We start from the raw sequence: 9,776 nt of genomic DNA, 5'->3' as shown, positions 1-9,776 counted from the left end.
ATTTTCGTTTTAGTAAACCACCATTTGAAGTATAGTAGCTTGGTCATTTCAATGATAGCCTTGAGCAGCTTCCTGCACAACAAACGCAATTTTCTACCAAGTTAAAAACTACCGCTACCCGAGTCATAATAATGAACCTACATAAGCCTACATGAACCTACATGAGCCTACTAGACAATTTTTAATTGTTTTGATCGATATTTTTATCTTCAATTTTTTTTATTGATCAATGTAACTTTCCAAAATACACTCATACCAACATTAAATAGTTCAATACAAATAAATTTAAATAGTAACTTAAAAATTATTGATAAAAAAATTAATTTGTAAATTAAATCATTTCAAATTATTGAGTATATTATATTATTATTAATTAGATACATTAAATTTAAGAACATAAAAAAACCCTAAAAAAATTGTAATATAAATAATTATGTTTTTATTATAAATTTATTTAATTTAATTTAATTCAAAGCATTTTATTAAATCAAATTGATTTTTAATTATTTATTCACATAAATAAACTACACGGAAAGAAAAATATGGGAACTATTCCCATAATTTTATGGGAACAGTTCCCAGGCAATTACAGGAACTGTTCCCATAATTATAGGAAATTTTTCCAGAATTATTGGAACATTTCCCATAACGATGGGAATGGTTCCTATATTTATAGGAACCATTCCCATAATATTATGGGAAATATTCCCATAATAATATAGCAATGTTTCCTATATCATTATGGGAACTATTCCCATAATGGTATAGGAAGAATTTTATAGGAATCATTCCTATACCATTATAGGAATCGTTTTCAAAATAAAATAAAGATAAAATTTACGTGCGGAGTGAGTTCGAAATAATTTCTATAATATATACACGGAAAAAAAAATTGATTTTCATGTGACAGCAACATAATTTTCATGTAGTATGCAATAATAGTTAAAACAACAATAATAATCAAATAATAATAATAATAATCTATATTATTAAGAGAATAAAAAAAATTTTGTGGTCAGTGTATTTATATAATAAAATGGGTTTTTGCTTGGAGTTGGGCTTTTTCAAAGTTTCATAATATCTTTCTCACCAATAGTCAGTTTATTATAATAAGAATCTAGGCTACATTAAAAAATGCTCTGTGTCTAGATACATAATGAAGAAATGACCTTGTACCTGGTAAACTATTAATATTTTTGAAGATATAAGCTCACATCCCGATGTTACACTCATCACGAGCTTTCATTTGAGTACCCACATGCATTTTTGATATATTTTTCATATATACATTGTGACATGGGAAAAATTTTCTAAAATTTGAAATTACGAGTTTTAAAATTATTAGGTTGGCTAAGCTGAGGAGAAGCAGAGATTCAACGCGCCTGTGTCGCCCCAAGCAGCCTCCCGATCAGAATGACAAGCTTGAGGTAAAATTAGTAAAAGAAAACGCGCCGAATTTAAATTAAAAATTTAAATAAAAAGAATACCGGAATGAGTGTGAACTATTGTTGAATGCATGAGTGAGTGAGACTAGACTATAGCGATCAGACGACTCGCGAATTTCTACGAGCCATCGACGATCAACGCGACATCTGGCCGCGAGGATGGAACGACGAGAAAATTTGAATGGACCAATGACGACGGAGAGCGATCAACAACAAGTATGCGAGGCGCCATCTGAACACGAGGCTGATCACTAATCGAAGTATCGACCAATCATCGATCGCCCAGAGGAACAAACGCAACCACGACTGACTACGGCCGGCTGGAAAATGCCGTGAGCTGTTTGTGCCGCGCAGATTTTTGGTTGCGCAGAAGAAAAAAACACATGTTGCCGAGGAAGCAGCCATTTTTGTGCAATTCTGATCTGGACGCTGTGACTGTGGCATCGTGCAGTTCTCTTTTTGATTATTTTTGCTGTTTATTTTTTTTTTTAATTTGTCGCTAACGTGAGTACAATTGTGTACATTATTGTGCAATATTTCGCCGAGTTGTTTTGGACACTACGACCCCGGACACGCCATCGCCGAGACATCGACGCTCTTCCGTCAGTTTTGCCGCCAACTTCGCCTGCTTAGCCAGCATCGCCCGAGACGTCTACGGTAGCTGCAGGGTAAGTCTGGTCGCTGTCTTTATTAGCCCCAGGGTGTCATCACCGCGAATTTTGTCGTGTTAAAATAATTTGTTTATAATTCGAGTTGTACGGAATTAGATAAATTCCGTGCGGTATTTTTGAAGCTTAGTGACGACACTCTGCGGCACGGTACCGTTGAGTCGCGTGTTTGTGTGTGTGGAATTTTTGGTCGGGATTATAAGTACTGTTTACCTACCTCGAGCTTCAAATACCCGACAAAGCGGCTTAGTAAATTGCTTTGGAAAATAAGTTGACTAATTTGAATACTTCGCATAATTGAATTTTTTTTTCTTGTCATTGTTGAACAATTTGGCGATTTGAATTATTTTTGGATAATTTTGAGATCTTTATTAGGTTTTTGCGATTGAATTTATTATATTCTCTAGAAATTTGTGTATTAAAAATTTTGCGATTGAAATTATTATTTTTTAAAAAAAAAAAAGAAATAAACTTCTTAAATAAATTTTGCGGTTGCGATTTTTGATAAAGTTTTGCGATTGAGATTTTGTTATTAAATTTGGCGATTGGAATTTTTGATAAAATTTTGCGATTGAAAATTTTGATAAAATTTTGCGATTGAAATAATTATTTCCTTTTTAATAAATTTGGCGAGTTGAATTAATTATTTGTTTTGAAAATTTTTGAATAAATTTGGCGAGTCGAATTAATTATTTGTTTTGAAAATTTTTGAATAAATTTGGCGAGTTGAATTAATTAATATTTTTTTTTTTTAAAGAAAAGACTTGGTAATTTTTTTTTTGGTTACTCGAATACTTTTTTTGTAATTTGTTTTATTTTGAAATGTTGAATCATTGCGTTAGCACTAGTTTTGCGTTAGAATTATTTTTGCGTTAAAATAATTTTTGTTATTAATGCGACATTGCCGACAGAATATATTTGTTGTTGAATAAACCGTTGCTGGATTAGAATTGCACGCTTCAATTATTTTTTTTTTTTTAATTGTTGTTGCTCTGATTAACCGATCCCATCGTCCAATTTCAATTTCTTTGTCCGTCGATTGCCGTTATTCGATTTTGAATCTCTTCACCACCGACCCGCCGCCCAACGAAGATCAACAGTGATATCGACCCGTGGAACATTGAGTTCCTGGCGCCCAACCAAATCTACGAACCAGGTAGGCCAATTAATTTTTGTTGACCTGATCCGGTCCTGTCGACGCCAGTGCCGGAAAAGGCATCACAACATATATATAATATACTAGCTGACCCGGCAAACGTTGTTTTGCCATATAAATAATTTCCTAGTAATTTCTAGTGTAGACAAAAAATAGCTTACTTATTGTAAGTATGTATGTATGTTAGAATGTGTATATTGTATGTATGTAAGAATGTGGTATATGCGTGAAATAAGCATGGAGCGCTGTGAACGATGAGGGAATATAAAAATAACAAGGCAAACATTATTTTTAAGTTATTATAATTTATTCCTTAAAATTATATATCATTAATTAAACAATTACGACAGTCACACTATTAAACAATATCAATCTTTTAATGCTATAGCATGAACAATATTTTTTGTTAGTCCATCTTTAGCTAACACAAACAAACTGGATGGTTTACCCACTCGAGAGCATGCCACGTATAATTGTCCGTGTGAAAAACATGGTGTTCTCAAATCTAATCCACAAACAGACATCGTTTGACCTTGGGATTTGTTGATAGCCATTGCAAATGCCAATCTAATCGGAAACTGAATACGTTTGAATTGAATTGGCACATCTGTAGGTATAATAGGAATCCGTGGTATGAGTATATTTTCACCTCTGAACTTGCCATTTAAAATCCTGGCTTCGATCACATTTTTCATTAATTTTTGAATGACTTATCGCGTACCGTTGCACAGCCGGGGTGGGTTCAAATTACGAAGCAAGATAATTGGAGATCCAACCTTTAATTGTAAATTATGCGGTGGCATGCCCAGCAAATCCAGTGAGTTCAAAAACTCTGTGGGAAAATTTACTGCTTCGCTGTCGTCGCAAACTGTATCAATAGATTTATATGATACTAAGTTCCCTGGCAACAACGTTTGTATCTTTAGATTTAAATTGTCAACGTCTACATTTTTTGCCGCTAAAATCGCTCTTTCTGCAAGCCACTCATGATTTATGTACTGTGTGTGTACATCGGGAAATATTTGATCGATGTACCTGTTGTCGTTGTTGGTCATTTGTTCTTCGTCTATTGACTGTGAAACGGCGTGATTGTCGTTGTTCTAATTTTCTGACTTCATTGCGTTCAGCTCGTGTATCTTCTGGCTCTTCTTGATGCAATTGCGCCATTCTGACACGTGCATCAGTATTTTGTTGCTGGATTTGTTCTTCTGTTCTTTCGGATCTGCTATTTCGCAAGTTTCGAGCTTTACTTGTACTGCGGCTCAAATCAGCCCCTTTGCGTTTTCTTGGCATTGCTCACTGTACAAAACATACATAAATAGAATTAATGAAATTATTTAATGATGAAAAATGTTAAAAGTATAATTAGGGCCAGGATTTTTGCCGCAGTTTTGAAATGATTAGTTTTGAAATTATAACAAAAATATAAGTTTTATGGAAAAATTTTTCAAACAAAAGTAAAAAATTAAATTTTATGAAAACATTGTCTCTTATAATTTTTTCATACAACCAATATTTCCATTGACATTTCAAAATAAAGATTCATAATGATTGATTTTTTGGAAACTATGAAAATCTTAATTGTTCAATTACATTTTTTTAATAAAATTAAATTAAAATTACATTTTCATAAGATCAACAACATTTTCGATATAAATAAAAAAAAGTATACTTACAACACAAAATCCATTGTTATTGGAAGCTCGTGTCACGTGTTGAGTACTTTTGAGGTTATAAAATCACTTGATTAACTAATCGTGCAAAATACTCTCTAAATTGATAATTTAATTATTATTGATAAATTAGGAATGATTAAAAGTTAATATGAGAGTTACACTGAGATAGCAAAATAATAATTGTCAGCGTTACTACTATACTTGATGCATAAACAATAATGATGGCTGACAACTGTGTAGGGAGTGAGAAAGAAAGGAGACCGGCTTCGTTCTTATCCCTACTCCGTGCTGTTTACTGGGTCAGAAGTGACACCTGTAGACATCTGGCGGGGATAACTAATTAAATGACGATTGATCAGTTTTCGACCGGAGAGGAAAAATGATTAAATTACTAAAATGGCTATTAAAAAATAAGGGTTGATCGTAGAAGGGTGAAAATTGAGGATTGTATGTATTTTTGTATGTTGTATCATAAAAAAATAGAAATTAAAAATTTTGTCTAAAAAATAAAAAAATTTAGGGGTGGACTACCCCTAACATTTAGGGGGATGAAAAATAGATGTTGGCCGATTCTCATAGATACCGGATAAGCACAAAAAATTTCATCAAAATCGGTCAAGCCGTTTCGGAGGAGTATGGCAACGAAAACTGTGACACGAGAATTTTATATATTAGAAGATATAAATATATAAAATATATAAAAAATTGATGTGGGTACTCAAATGAAAGGTCTCGATGAGTGTAACATCGGGATGAGCTTATATCTTTGTAAATGTCATTAGTTGACAAGATACAATGTCATTTCTTAATTATTGAAGTTTTGAAAGATATAAGCTCATCCCGATGTTACACTCATTGAGTTCTTTCATTTGAGTACCCACATGACATTTTTTATATATTTTATATATATGTTATTTGTGAAATATATAAATATATAAAATATATCAAAAATGCATGTGGGTACTCAAATGAAAGCTCTTGATGAGTATAAAATCAAAATGGGCTTATATTTACAAAAATGTTAATTATTGAAGAATGCCCATTGCATATTGTTAACTAATGATGTTTTTAACTATACAAGCTCATTCCTAAAATTTCTAAATTTAAGACGTGTGTACATGACAACGTCTGTTGGGTCCGCTAGTATTATATATATATATATATATATATATATATATATATATATATATATATATATATATATATATATATATATATATATTTTTGAAAATTTTTAATTTATAAAAAAAAATAAATAAAAACATTATAATAATGATTAAAATGAAATGTTATCAAAAATAATAAATTAAATTTTTAATAATTAAATATAAAAAACGTTTATAAAAATATTTTCTTTATAAAAATTTATTTATTTCTAAATTCATTCATTTTGAGAGTGAATGCGTAGTGAATTTTATTATTAATAAAAATTAAGTAAAAATCATTCACTCCTCATTCACTCCGCAAATTTTTTACAGTGTATATATGTAGTCAGTCGGTGGTATTTAAACTTACTGCACTTCTGTTTCTGATTTTCTTTTTCTGAGTTATCCGTAACCGCATACTCACGCTTATTAGAACACTTATGAAGTATGCTTTTTACGAATTTTTTGGAGGTTATTTCTTCTGTCGCAATACTCTTCGCCCATTCTAGAAATTAAGTTAAAGTGAATTAAAATTTTTCAATACCTCAAAGAATAGGAAAAAGGACAAAATAAAGCCTTTAAGTTCCTATATCTTAACAAAATATGAAGCGAAATGTTAATTAGTTAATAATATTAATTATGCAGTAGAAGTCAGGTGAGAAGACCATAAATAAGTTTCAACACAACTATTCGTTTTACGACGTTTCGTCGGTTTTATTCCGACATCCTCAGGTATCTAGTTTGACAGACAAATATTACAATCAATTTTTATACATAGTCATTAAAAACAATATCACAAAATTCAATTAATATAAAAAAATTCAGTTAATATAAAAAATAAGAAATAAATAACAATTATCAGCAATCATAAATAAATTCATATAAAAATTACCCATAGCAATTATAAACAATTAATTACATAATTCCAAGCAATAAAATTACCTCGAATACTCTGTCAAAACATAGTCATACCAATGATCATTACAAAAACATTCTGAAGTACAACAACACATGTGTACATGATTCTCAACGTCATCCAAATCATAAATAAAAAACAGTAGATAATACAGCTCCAAAATGTTTACAATTTATAATACTATCAATAACTTAGAGGTTATTGACAAAAATAAATAATCTAAACATTCTACCGTCACGAGTAATTCTCAACTAAAAACCAAAATTAAAACAGCTGGTAAACATTCACAAGCGCTCTCTACATGTCAAACGGCGCACTAAGCAGAACGCGCAAGAATTCAAGTTAGTTCTTTTTTCTAAATTTATAACTCTCAATTAGTCTACTATATAAGCTATTCAAGTTATCCGTATCCGTTTTCATATTCACAGTATCATTTAAACTAATATGGACCATTTCACTAATATTTCTTTTCAGCCAATAACTTTCCTTATCTAAAACCTCCACCCCATCAAAATTGAAACTATGACCAGTATTGAAGTGGTGGGAAGCTAAAGCAGTCTGATTTTCTTTCTTTCTAAATTTTAATTCACAGCTGTTCTTATGCTGGTAAATTCTTTTCAATAAATATTGCTTAGTCTGACCTATGTATAGTTTGTTACAAGAGCATGGAATCTTATAAAAGACCTCTGAAACATGGCTCAGTGGTGCTTTGTCTTTAAGTCTTGAATAGACGTCACCTATCCTACGTATATTATAAAACGCAGGCTTCCAATCTGTTCCACGGAAACTAAACGATATCCCACGAGTCAATCCTCTCACAAACGGAAACCTGAACCTATTTTCTTTAGAATTACGTTCAATGAATTTCTCACCATTCAGATACTGGTCCCTGAACTTCCTTAAACAGATATCCACAAACGACCTCGGGTAATTATTCCCCTCTAAAATACACCTAACTTCTTTTAAATTATCTTCATGGAAGCTAGGATGACTCAACTTTAAAGCTCTATACATTAGTCCCAACACGACACTACATTTTTGAGTCAGAGGATGATAATAATTAAAATTAAGCAATCTACCCGAACTCGTAGACTTCTGATACCACTTCGTGCGTAGCTCACCATCTTCCATCCTTATAACCTTAGTGTCCAAAAATGCAATCTGGTAATTAACTTCCACTTCCATCGTGAGTTGAATTTTCAGGTGTATACTATTGAAATATCCCAAGAGATTGCCAACCTCACTCTGAGGGATTGCCAGTAACGTATCATCAACATATAATTTGAGAAACGCTACTTCAAAAGGTAAAAGAGGTAATACTTTGTTCAATACATGATTCATAACCAAGTTCGCCAACGACGGGCTTGCCGGATTTCCCATAGCCGACCCATCCCACTGTACATAGATGTCATTGTAAAATGTAAAATAACTCGTATTGAAGCATATATTGACCAAGTCCATCAGTATATCTTTAGGAACCTTTACCATATTCTTGAACTCATCCCAGTTCTCTTCAATAGTAGCTAATACCAAGTCCTTCGAAATGTTAGTAAATAATGAAATAACATCCAATGACACCAAAATATAATCATCTGGTAATCTCGTCTTCCCTAAAAATTCAACTTGTAACAATACTTTCCCCCAAAATTTAACTAAATTCGACCGATGGCGGAGATATCGGCTGGGTAGGGTATTTTACGCTCGCCCTTTTAATATATAATAAAATTAACCCGGAAACCCCTCAGGCTGGGTTAGTGCACATTTGGACGCCAGGTAATTTTTATGCAAAAATTACCAAAAATAATGAAAATTCCAGGGGCCGCGCCGGACGATCAATTAACGATTTAAACTAATGCAAATGAAAAGGTAAATCTTAAAGTAACTAAAGTCAAGGTCAAGACAGAATTTACAATTAGAAATAATAAATAATTAATTATAAAATAATATTTTATATTAACGAATTGAACTAGGAAGATGAGTCATAGGAAAAGAATCCGGGAATTAACTTACATAAAATAAATCATTGTTTAATCGGTAAATCTTAATAACAATAAATTATTTATTTATAAACGGTATTACTTAAAACTAAATCTACTTTCCAAATAACAAATTAAATTCTTTATGGAACTTTATAATAGATTTCAAACAATTAAACCAATATAAACGATAATTTTAGATATTAGCTTTTCAATATTATTTACAAACGTAATAATAATTAATGTAAGTGTAATGCTTTAATTAGTAATTGCTGGCCATTTCAGGGATCCACACGAGGCTTTCGGGATAGGTACAAGTATTCCCTTAAAATAACCCTTACTCGCTACGGGATCGACCCGATAAATCGATAGTGAATTTAATTAAACGATAAAAGAATAAATTATTTAAGCCAGGAGACAGCGGTGTGCGGATATTAATCGATCTCAACTTGTGAGTACTCACCAAAAAGGAAACTCAACCCAAGGCACCAAATCCACACTCCCTACAATAGTGGAGGTCCCGCGTGTATACCTCACACCAAGCGGGCCACCGCGTGTCTGCTCAATTTTTGTCACCGTAAACCGTTCGAGGCCTCGTGTTCGACAACAAGGGCCTCTCTAGCCATTTTCCCTAATTCAATGAACTCTTTGCTCGCGATCGATATTGTAGGGCCTCACCCGTGCGAGTAAAGGCTATGATTTATCACTCATAGTAAAATTAGGTACTATATGACAATGATTTACGGCAATGCACACAAATAATAATAATAATAAATTATAAATAATTCATTATT

The 9,776-nt window shown here is 32.0% G+C and overlaps 1 protein-coding gene across 1 annotated transcript in view; it reads right to left on the bottom strand.

The window, feature by feature from the left end:
• The window catches only part of LOC123266357 (protocadherin Fat 4-like), a 261,115-nt gene that overhangs the window by 82,032 nt on the left and 169,307 nt on the right, over positions 1–9,776 (bottom strand). The gene's annotated exons all lie outside the window — the stretch shown is intronic.

This window comes from Cotesia glomerata, linkage group LG5 (assembly GCF_020080835.1).
Source record: "Cotesia glomerata isolate CgM1 linkage group LG5, MPM_Cglom_v2.3, whole genome shotgun sequence".
Lineage (NCBI taxonomy): Eukaryota > Metazoa > Arthropoda > Insecta > Hymenoptera > Braconidae > Cotesia > Cotesia glomerata.
Note: the sequence above shows the minus strand (reverse complement) of the source record. Positions and strands in the feature narration are given on the sequence as shown.